The 12412-nt window shown below is 44.7% G+C and overlaps 1 protein-coding gene across 2 annotated transcripts in view; it reads right to left on the bottom strand.

Annotated features, from left to right (window-relative positions):
- LARGE1 (LARGE xylosyl- and glucuronyltransferase 1) overlaps positions 1–12412 on the bottom strand; it is a 645394-nt gene that overhangs the window by 188142 nt on the left and 444840 nt on the right. The window lies entirely within an intron of this gene.

Here is a 12412-nt window from a genome sequence, read left to right as displayed (position 1 = left end):
CTTTGGTTTTTGTCCAAGTTACCAAAACTTGGCTCTTCAGCTCCATCTGTCTTTGGAAATTGGCAGAGCTCAGTCTACCTTAGATGCCAGTGGAGTGCCTGACTGAGCTTCTCTCCTGTCATTCTGAGGCTTTGAGGGGCTCATTTGAGGCTGTGACCTCAATGTTCAGGCAAATCTTGCCAGCTGTGGCAGAAGACGAGCAATCTGAAAGGAATGCAGATCTTGAAGGTAACATCTGGAAGCAACCTGTCATGTTTCCTAGGATGGGGTAATGCTAATCAACAGTGTTGATGAGCTCATGGAACACCAATAGCCTGGTATCTGTTCTGATCTTGTGACTCTTTGATCAGAGCATTCATTCCTTTGTTGAGGACTCTCCAAATCAATGTCTCTGCACAATTCACCCCTCTCAAGCCTCAGCTGAGTTTTGGCCCCATATCACCAATTCTACCCCAGGCATCTCAACTAGGCTGTCACTCAAAGTTAACATGAAAAAAACCCATTGATCTGGGTGCAGTGATGCCTCTAGTCCCAGTCCCTTGGAAGACTGAGGCAGGAGGATTACTTGAGTTCAGGAATTCAAGGCCAGCCTGGGCAACATAGCAAGCTCCCATCTCCTTTTTTAAAAACACAAATAAACAAACCCCAACATCTAATTTTTTTACTACAGTCACCATCTTTAGGCAGTACATTCTGGAGCCTCAAATCCCATTACTTATCAACTTCTGATCAATAATTCCTTTGGCAAAAAGGAGGACACAAAATCAAAACATTTATTACTTCCTAGGAACACAATATCTCCATACATCTATTTTATTTTTCCCAGTGGCTCTCTGAGATACGTATGTTAATCCCCATTTGTATGGATTAGGAAACTGAAGTTGACAGTTTAAGCTACTTGTCCAAGGGCACATAGCTAGAATATGGTAGAGCCAGGATCCAAATCCAGGTTTGTCTGACTTCAAAGTCCTGTTATTTTCATCACATAAAGCTGCCTCCCCAAAAGTCTCATGGAATCTTTCCCCTATATTCTCCAGCAGACTCCCAAATCTCCATCAGTATCTGCCTCCGACTTACACCTTTTCTCCAACTTATACCATTGCCAGGTCAACCTTCCTGTAACACCACACTCACGATACCTCGGGAGCTGCAAGTTTCATTAATTAAAAATCACAGAATTAGTCAAAAGGGCTATTATTAAAAAGTCAAAAAATAACAGATGCTGGTGAGGTTGCGGAGAAAAGGGAATGCTTATACACTGCTGGTGGGAATGTAAATTAGTTCAGCCACTGTGGAAAGCAGCTGGGCAATTTCTCAAAGAAATTAGAACTACCATTCAACCCAGCAAACTCATTATTGGGTATATACCCAAAGGAATACGAACAGTTCAATCATTAAAGACACATGCACACGTATGTTCACTGCAGCACTATTCACAATAGCAAAGGCATGGAATCAACCTAGATGCCCATCAATAGTAGACTGAAAAAAGAAAACGTTGTACATATACACCATAGAATACTATGCAGTCATAAAAAAGAACAAGGGCATGTCCTTTGCAGCAATATGGATGGAGTTGGATGCCATTATCGTAAACACACTAACACAGGAACACAAAATGTTTACCTCCAATAAGTGAAAGCCAAACATTGAGTTTACATGAACACAAAGAAGAGAACAGACAACCAGGCCCACTTGAGTGTGGAGAGTGGGAAGAGAATAAGGATAGAAAAACTATCTATTGCCTGTAATCCCAGCACTTTAGGAGGCCGAGGTGGGTGGATCACTTGAGGTCAGGAGTTCGAGACCAGTCTGGCCAACATGGTGAAACCCCGTCTCTACTAAAAATACAAAAGAAATTAGCTGGGCACGGGGGCATGCACCTGTAATTCCAGCTACTCGAGAGGCTAAGGCAGGGGAATTGCTTGAGCCTGGGACGTGGAGGTTGCAGTCAGCCAAGATCGCACCACTGCACTCCAGCCTGGGCGAAAGAGTGAGACTCCATCTCAAAAAAACAAACAAACAAACAAAAAAAACCATCTACTGGGTACTATGTTTACTCTTTTTTTTTTTTCTGACACGGAGTCTCGCTCTGTCGCCCAGGCTGGAGTGCAGTGGTGCAACCTCGGCTCACTGCAAGCTCCACCTCCCGGGTTCACGCCATTCTCCTGCCTCAGCCTCCCGAGTAGCTGGGACTACAGGGACCTGCCACCACGGCCAGCTAATTTTCTGTATTTTTCAGTAGAGACCGGGTTTCACCATGTTAGCCAGGATGGTCTTGATCTCCTGACCTCGTGATCCACCCGCCTCGGCCTCCCAAAGTGCTGGGATTACAGGCATGAGCCACTGGGCCTGGCCTACTATGTTTACTCTTTAGGTAACAAAACAATCTGTACACCAAACACTCATGACATGTAATTTACCTATATCACAAACCTACACATGTACCCGTGAAACCAAAATAAAAATTAAATACATCATGGCATTATTATTGATCTCTAAAAAGGTAGACAAGCCCTCCCTTGCTGTGGCTTCAACCCTAAACTCCTTGGCTTGGCTTCAACCTGCCACACAACCTTCAAGTGAACATTTATGATGTACTTACTCTATTTCAGGTATTGGGAATAATAAACAGGAATGAACAGTCCTTGCCCTCAAAGATCTCAGAATCTATTCCTTTTGCTCCACGTTCTCCTCTCTGTCAAAACACACCAGGGCATGCTGTCCTGACAAGCCTGGTCTCTTGACTGAAGCCTCTCAGCCCCGTGTGGGCACATGCTCTCCCTCACCTCCCCGGAAGGGCCCCTCATTCCTCTCGTCCATAAGCCCTCCTCACCTTGTGAGTTCCACTTCCTCCACACTGACCTCGACCTCTTCGTGGGGGGCACTTGCTTCTCTCAATGCAGGTCCCCATTCTGGTCTGGCCCACACCATCTAACGTTTCGTTTAGATTCAGTTCAAATGCCTCCTCTGAGTAAAAGGCAGTGTAGTCTCATAGAAACGCCATGCATGAGTGTGAGAGAGCTATTCTACAACGTGGGACCTTGACCAAATCCGAGTCTCCCTGAGCTTCAGGTTAGACGTCTGTCAAATAGGGATATTAAGTTGGTTGTTGTGAGGACCATATAGGATAATGTTTGTAAAATGACTTATAAATGTGGTAGGACTGACAAAACTTAATAGTCTTTCTTTCCTTTTTTTTTTTTTTTGAGACAGAGTCTCGCTCTGACTCCTAGGCTGGAGTGCAGTGGCGTGATCTCTGCTCACGGCAACCTCTGCCACCTGGGTTCAAGCGATTCTCATGCCTCAGCCTTCCAAGTAGCTGGGGTTATGGACACACGCTACTCTGCCCAGCTCATATTTGTATTTTTAGTTGAGATATATTTTTAGCAGGGATTTTTAGCGCCATGGTGGCCAAGCTGGTCTCGGACCCCTGACCTCAAGTGATCTACCCACCTTGGCCTTCCAAAAATGCCAGGATTACAGGCATGAGCCCCCACGCTCAGCCCAGTCTTTCTTCTAACAACAAGATATTGATTCTGGAAAGCCCCGAACAACCCCATAAAGTATAAAAACAACTATAATAATAATACCTCTTATTATAACTGTTGCTTTTATGTGCAAAGCATCTACTCAATTTTCCGATGTGGCTCTTCAATAATTTATTACGGTCTCTTCTCCCTCATTATGAAATTTTTTGTATTTTATTCATTGCTTATTTCTAACTCTCATGCCCCACCCAAAAGAATGCCAACATGGACCATGCTGAATAACTGGTTGGGACCAAACACAAGGCTGCCCAGGAAACTCTTCCACTCAGAGAGGTGTAGGCCTTAGCTCCTTCCCAGGTGCCAAAGTACAAAAAGAGGCTGAAAGCACTGGGCTGATCTTATGATCAATAAAAGATAAGTAGGAGTAAGCCAGGCGCGGTGGCTCACCCCTGTAATCCCAGCACTTTGGGAGGCCGAGGCAGGCAAATCGTGAGGTCAGGAGTTCTAAACCAGCCTGGCCAAGAGACCAGCCTGGCCAATATGGTGAAATCCCGTCTCTACTAAAAATACAAAAATTAGCTGGGCCTGGTGGCGGGCGCCTGTAATCCTAGCTACTCGGGAGGCTGAGGCAGGAGAATTGTTTGAACCCGGGAGGTGGAGGTTGCAGTGAGCCGAGATCACACCATTGCACTCCAGCCTGGGTGACAGAGTAAGGCTCCGACTCAAAAAAAAAAAAAAAAAAAAAAAACAGATCCACAGTGGAGAGCCAGGGGAGACAATGGGAGGACCATCCAGTCAATTCAGTTACAGTTGCAGCTGAGCAGGCAATCCTGATTTAGTGCCATGGGTTGTCTTTGAGCTGATTCTTTTGGTTGGTTTCATATTTTCAAGCATACTTTAAGGTCTTTGGAGGCAAAGATGGTAGTTACCTGCAGACTTTCCCAAGCACTTTGCAGGATGTTATACACAGAGAAAATGTCAACAGTTTGTACTGATGAAGGAGAAAAAGAGAGAGGCATGCAGAGGGAGAGGAGATAAAGAAAAAGGGATGACAGAGAAAAGATCTTACTGTTGCTTACCTCTTTTTGAGTATTTCTTTCTTTTCAAATATCTAGTATAGTGGTTTCCAACGAGAGCAGGACTGATTCCTAGCGGGGTAATTTGGAAACCTCTGCAGGTGTTTTTTGTTGTTGCTATAATTAGAGGATGCCATTGGCTAAATTCAGAAGGTGAGGTCAAGGGATGATCAACATTCTGCACTGTACAGGGAAATTCCACACCACACACAATAGTCCCTTGCCTCTCATGACTTTCAAATGTCTCAGCAGATTGTCATTTTAGTGAAAAAGACATCAATAAGCAGCTATGTATAAAATCTAAACCACATTTTACATTTAAACTCTGAGTGTTTCTGCACATTTTAATATGTGCTGACTTTTCTAGCAAAGCATCTACCATGTAAATTGAGGGAAGATCGTACTCCGTTTTGTTTGGAATTTTACCAAGAGCTGCTCGTCATTTTGTAAAGTAATGATACCAGTAGCAGTGCTGCTGGCAGCATCTGAGTCATCAAACGATGCACCTGTATCTTTCTGCATTTGTAGCTGTCACGTGTAAAGGAATTCTGTTGATGCCTGCACAAGATCATTTCATCCTGTCTTCTAGAGCACTGGGGTGGTCAAATATCTTGGCTTGCCTGGGACTGAGGGGTTTCCTGAATGTAGAGCTTTCAGTGCTAAAATTGGGAAAGTTCCAGGCAAATGAGGATGAGCGAGCCACTCTACTGAGTATTAACATATTGAGATGCATGATACTTTCAAAATGATACAACCTACACTTTTTCATATTTATTTTTTTTTTCTTTGAGATGGAGTTTCACTCTTATTGCCCAGGCTGGAATGCAATGGCGCGATCTCAGCGAACTGCAACTTCTGGCTCCCAGGTTCAAGCGACTCTCCTGCCTCAGCCTCCCAAGTAGCTGGGATTAAAGGCGCCCATCACCACGCCTGGCTAATTCTTTTTATTTTTATTTTTTAATTTCTTTATTTTTTTGAGACGGAGTCTCACTCTGTTGCTCAGACTGGAGTGCAGTAGCACTATCTCAGCTCACTGCAACTTCTGCTTCCCGGGTTCAGGTGATTCTCCTGCCTCAGCCTCCTGAGCAGCTTGGATTAGGGGCGCACGCCACCACCATGCCCAGCTAATTTCTGTATTTTTTAAGTAGAGACGAGGTTTCACCCTGTTGGTCAGGCTGGTCTCGAACTCCTGACCTCGTGATCCACCACGCCCAACCAATTTTTTGTATTTTTAGTAGAGATGGGGTTTCACCACGTTGGCTAGGCTGGTCTTGAACTCCTGACCTCAGGTGATCCACCCGCCCTGGCCTTCCAAAGTGCTGGGATTACAGGCGTGAGCCACCAAGCCCAGCGCTTTTTCATACCTTCTACATACACAAGGTGCTGGGGATATGAAAAGTGATGGAAAAAATATTAAATGAATGGGAGAAGAGGGAGAGAAAAAACAGGACATTTTCTCAGAGTTGCTAAAATTAATTCTGTTCTATGAGTATGCGCCTTTCTAGAAATGTGCAGCTGATACCAAGGCACACCTTCTCACCATCCCACGTTTGAAGACATCTCACATTCTTATATTTTCTGCAAAGTATTCTTCAAAACATCTTTGGAGGGGAAAGGAGGTTGGCCTGCCTTCTGAAAAGGAATCATGGTATCACAGGATCACATATTTCACAGGAACTTCAAGGTCACTAAATCTGGATAATCTATTTCACTCAAAGGGCCTCAAACATATATTGTTGGCCAATGCATCTAGTCTTTTTTATTTATTTATTTATTTATTTATTTATTTATTTATTTATTTATTGAGAGGGAGTTTCACTCTCATTGCCTAGGCTAAAGTGCAATGGTACAATCTCGGCTCACTGCAACCTCCGCCTCCCAGATTCAAGCGATTCTCCTGCCTCAGCCTCCCAAGTAGCTGGGATTATAGGCATGCACCACCATGCCTGGCTAATTTTGTGTTCTTAGTAGAAACGGGGTTTCACCATTTTGGTCAGGCTGGTCTCGAACTCCTGACCTCAGGTGATCCACCTGCCTCGGCCTCCCAAAGTACTGGGATTACAGGCATGAGCCACTGTGCCCGTCCTAGTCTGTCTTTTAAAAGGCAATACAACTAGACAGGTGCTGTGCTTGGTGACAATGGTAGAGACATGGTGCTTACCCCCTTACGCCTGGCACACTTTGCATATTGACACTGCCTGCCTTCCACCTGCATACATGTGAGTCTGAGACCTCACTGTTATCAGGACACAAATCACCTCTGGAGTTTTGATAAGTCATCCCGAGCCTCACCTTGAACATCTGCTTTGAGATAAAGGGAATAACTGGGAAACAGTTCTTTTTGATTCGTTTGTGGTCACAAGAGGAAACCGACCACAGCTTACAGGAAAATAAGGAGTGCGGAAAAAGAGTGGGGTGCTGTGGGTTAGCTGATGTCCCCAGAGAAAACTCAGCTGTCAGCAAGATGGCAGTGCTCCTGCATCCAAAACACAGCTGCTCATCTGTAATCTTGAGGCAATTTTGTTCAGGGGATAACTGGCTGAAAAGAAGAGAGCCGAAGTGAGAGGCCAGGAACTTGTTTCTGACAGTAATATCAGAAGATACGGAGATGGAATGCCCTCTTTTGTCAAACTGCACCTCTTTTCATTCCACCATCTACAGGACGTGCACCAGGGAGGGGAAGCCAGGAGGGGATCGCGCCATTGCATTCCAGCCTGGGCAATAAGAGTGAAACTCCATCTCAAAGAAACGTGGTGAATCTGGGGGGGCAGGGAATGGCATAGTCTCCTCACTGGAACAGAGTTTTTGTGTTTAATATGAGGGGTTTAGAAGCTTTTTCAGGAATCTTGCCTAATCCCATATAGAAGATGAATACTGGGGTGGGACTACCAGGGTTTGAATCTCTGTTTCATCTCTTCCTATTTGCATCACTTTACCAGTCAAGGGCAAGTTGCATATCTCTTAATCGGTCTCCTTATTTGTTAAATAAGGATGATAATAATAGGATTTATGTGATAGAGATGGTTATGAAGACAAACTGAGGGAGATCAAGGTAGAGAAAATGTTTAGACCAGTTCCTAGTACCTACTTGATAATCAGCATCAGTAAGTCATTATATTTATTTATTTATTTATTTATTCATTTTGAGATGGGGTTTCGCTCTTGTTGCCCAGGCTGGAGTGCAATGGCGTGATTTAGGCTCACTGCAACCTCCGCCTCCTGGGTTCAGGGGATTCTCCTGCGTCAGCCTCCCAACTAGCTGGGATTACAGGCATGCGCCACAACGCCTGGCTAATTTTTTGTATTTTTAGTAGAGACGGGGTTTCTCCAAGTTGGTCAGAGTGGTCTCGAACTCCCGACCTCAGGTGATCGGCCCCGCCTCAGCCTCCCAAAGTGTTGGGATTACAGGCATGAGCCACCGCGCCTGGCCTAAGTCATTATTTTTTTCACAGCTTTATTGAGATATAATTAGCATACTGTGCAATCAGCCATTCTTTTTAACCATGTCTGCTGCCCAAACACCATCCAGAGCCCCTAATTTGGATAGGTGTTATTAGAGAAGATTGTCTGTGAAAGGAAAATTAATCTTGGGACCCCAAAATCACTAAGCCAAAGAAAAAAGTCAAGCTGGGAACAGCTGGGAACTGCCTCAGGCAAACCTGCTTCCCATTTTATTCCTAAATAAGATAGCAACAAAGATAGAATAAAAAAAAAAAAAAAAGCTACGTTTCTCCCTCACAATTTGCCTGCAAGCAAATTCCCTGTGAAACTCAGTATCTTTATTCTAAAATAGTTCTGCTGAACTTCACCTGGCAATGCAAATGGTAGCTTATTAGCTGATCTTCACAGGTGTGGGAAAGAAAGTCATCCCTCTGCTCACCTGAGACAAACACATACCTGATTGCTTCCTCTGCCCCATTTATGTAAAAATGCAGATTCACTGAGCCAGACTAAGGCATAAGTGACTATTTCTCCACCCCTCTTCTCACTGTAAATTGTGTGTTCAGTGAATGGATGATCAAAGTCTCAAAAGAATGCAACCCTTTGTCTCTTATCTACCTATGACCTGGAAGCTCCCCCCACTACTTCGACTTGTCCTTCCTTTCTGGACCAAACCAATGCTCATCTTATACATATTGACTGATGCATCACGTCTCTGTAAAATGTATACAAGCAAGCTGTCCCCTGACCACCTTGGGGCACATGCTGTCAGGACTTCCTGAGGCTGTGTCATAGGCATGTCCTTAACCTTGGCAAAATAAACTTTCTAAATTGATTGAGACTGCTCTCAGATACTTTGGGTTCGTATGTCCTTTAAATGAAGTAACATTTCCTTTTTGGTTCTCTTCCCTATCCCACCCCTGCCCTCCAGCCCAAAGAATACTAGCATATTAATTACACCCAAAAGGTGCTCTCTAAAGGTGTACATTCATAACCTGATCATAAGTGAGGAGGACAGAAGCAGAGAAACTCAGAGATGTCAGAGTGTGGATAACTAACATTAGCAGAACGTGCACGCAGGACCTTTTCATGCACGCAACATGCAGCTTCGGTGACACGACTTGGATGTTGAGTCATGAGGTGCTGCCCTGCGATTCTTCGGCTCAGTGACAATCGCTGGAATCGAAGGGCAGTGGGGAGCCTTCTGAGCCTGTCACAGTGCTCTTTTCTCAGGTCACAGAAATAACTTTCCTGGGAAAAGTTTCCAAAGAGATGAAAAAGAAACAGCTCAGAGCTGCGTGGCGGCTCACCGTTAAGTTTTCAAAGTGCCACTGGTGACAAGAAATTCTGGGAGGAATGTTCTCAGAAAAAGCCCCACCTGGGGCGTGAGAGACCCTGACACTTCGTATGTACAGATTTCTTCCTTTTTAGATGAATCAGGAGACCAAGTGACTATAATTACGGGGCTGCAGCAAAAGCAAGGCAAGGCCGACGGGTCCCTTCCAAGAAAGGGTATGCTGTCAGTTATAAGGAATGGGGAATTTTTCAATCTCTAAAGAACTCTTTGTTAAAAGTTTCTACTTGATAATTATGCCATCTAAAGATGCTTTGTCAAAGTCCTTCTTTGTTTAGAAACTATGCTTGCTTGTTCTTTTGGGTTCAACAAAAGATCAGGGAAAAATCTGTCAATCTGTATTCCAAATAAGGTAAATGAAAACGGCCTGTCCTCATGGGACCTTAATTTCATGTCCAAGAGAAGTAGTAAAAGCGTTCAGAATACCCCCAAAGCTTGCCTGTGGTTAGACACAACTCCCCCAGCCATACACACATGCACCCCCACGTTCCCCACAAAATGCCAGTGAGCTCCTCCAGGTCTTAGAGCTCAGCTGAGTAATTCCACCTTCAAGCAATGGGTTAGAACCAGTATGGCTATGACCCGGGAAAGTACTAAGCATTGCAATTCATCGGTAACAAATGGAGAATTAAGGCCTTTGGTCACCATCAGTCTTTTAATGTCCTGCAAATTCGATTTCATTGCAGTAAAAATAGCCCAAGTGCTTGGATAAAGGATCCCTGACTGTCGCCGATCTAAAATACCCTCTGCCGAAACCAAACCTCTTTCTATGTTTCTCAAATGGGCAGCACCTCCATTTGCATCTGAGTCACAGGTCTAACTCCTTCCTTTTCCTGGAAGCCCTCCTCTAACTCAATGGCTCTTTCCTCTACCTCTTTAGGGTTAAAGGTGAGCCCTATTTCACTCACCCACACATAGGTTGATTAAGCTCTAATTATGTCAAGTTCAATGGGCACTGGGAGAGAGAGGAGGATAGGGCCCCATCTCTGCTCACAGTCCAGTCCAGAGGGAAAATAACATGGACCACAGGGGCCATTCTCAGAGGAGAAGCTCATCAAATGCTTGGGAAATAGGCAATACTTTCCAAACGGGCTTCCACTGGACGACAGCGCCCTGAGCCACTGTGTGGCTGCCATAGTTTCTTCTTTGAGTTTCAAAACACATGGAAGTATACTGAAGGTAAAGGAGCTCCAGGCTTAAACCAGTTTCACCCAGAATCTCCCCAATGTATTTAGCTATGGAGGCTCTTTTGCCTAGAACACCTATTAACATCTTGTGTTCTGAAAAATAGTCTGGGAAACAACACCGCATTGCAAAGTAGGATGAAATAATCGCCATGAGAGAACTTCAAATAAAGAGCCAAAGGGCGAAACTTCCTCCATGCTGCTTTCCTAACTGCAGAAAGATGAAGAGGTCAAACAGATTTGTTTGGGAACTCAGTTTTGCCTTTTGCTGTTTGCTACCTGTGACCTTGGCCAAGTCAATTAACCCCTCTGAACCACAATTTCTTCATCTGTAAAAACATAATGAACTGTCACAGGATTTCTGTGTGAATTAAATGAGATAGCACATGAAAGCATCTGGCACGATGCCTAGGAGGAATCTAGTAGGTACTCAATAAGCATTTCTTTCTTTCTTCTCTTAGTTGCACTGTGTTCCCGTAGCAGGGATAGTCCAAGTCCCCAATATGGCACTTAAAGATGTTAGAGGGCATCGCTAACTATCTTCTCCAGTGGACAGACCTCCTAGAACATGGATGTTGGGTACTGGGGGACTCAGACCTTCCATTTAGCCCCCAGAATGGAGCACGTGGCTCAACACGTAGTTGATACCAAGGATTTTTACTGTATGACAGCTTTTCCCCCAAGGAGCCTCACCATTCATATGAGTGTTCTGGTAGCAAGTGGCATCCTTTTTTGTTTAAGCCTGAATTCCTGAGGCCAACTTTCCTCCTGCAAGCAGGTGCCAGCTTCCTCTGTGGCCAAGAGAAAGGTGTTCTCCAACTGGGGGAGAGGGCTCCCATGCACCCCTTGGTGCTGCCCTGGGGTTATGCCTGATGTTGCATTCACTAGACCGCCCTGACCTTGTCCCATTCTGCCCATTAGACCCTATGCTCTTTCAGAACAGGAACACGGTCTTGTTTACTGGTATCCTCCAACAGCCAGCACAGCACCTGGCACCTGATGAGCATTCAGCACATGTTGGGTGGATAAAATGAATGGATGATTCAATGGACTGTTGGATGAACAAACAGAAGGAAGAGGGAAAGGGAAGGGAGAAAGGAAGGAAGGATCTGGTCTCAATTCCACGGGAAGATAAACTCCATAGAAACAGGGACTTTGTCAGTTACTTCTATAGTCTACAGGACTAGAACAGTGCCTGGCATAGAACAGAAACTAAATCAATGTTTCTTAAATGAAAGGATGAATGACTGAATAAGCCAAGCTACTATTTGGAAAATTAGTGGTAAATAATTACTATTCACCGACAAATCAAATTGCTCTGAGATTACTTCCTGATCTGTTTGTTCCCCACAATTACTAGAATATTTTAATATTCATGTAAATCAAAATGAGGGGCAAGGGATACTAACAAAAAATAATGTTTTTCTTTTTTTTTTTGAGACAGAGTCTCGCTCTGTCACCCAGGCTGGAGTACAGTGGTGCGGTCTCAGCTCACCGCAACCTCTGCATCCTGGGTTCGAGCAATTCTCGTGCCTCAGCCTCTCGAGTATCTGGAATTACAGGTGTGCCCTACCACACCCAGCTAATTTTTGTATTTTTGGTAGAGAGGGGGTTTCACCATATTGGCCAGGCTGGTCTGGAACTCCTGACCTCGGGTGATCTGCGTGCTTCCACCTCCCAAAGTGCTGGGATTACAGGCGTGAGCCACCACACCCGGCAAGAACGCCTCTTACTGGTCAAGCAATGTACAAAGTTCAGTGACTACATCAAGATGCTGACCCTGCCCCCCAGGAGCTACTCATACCAATGGTGCCTAAACTGAACGCAGAGAGTGAATGACAACTGAGGCACAAGGAACAGGCACCC

Source organism: Nomascus leucogenys, chromosome 7b (assembly GCF_006542625.1).
Source record: "Nomascus leucogenys isolate Asia chromosome 7b, Asia_NLE_v1, whole genome shotgun sequence".
In the NCBI taxonomy this organism is placed as follows: Eukaryota; Metazoa; Chordata; class Mammalia; order Primates; family Hylobatidae; genus Nomascus; species Nomascus leucogenys.
The sequence above is the reverse complement of the archived record's forward strand: the minus strand, read 5'-3'. Positions and strand labels throughout refer to the sequence as shown.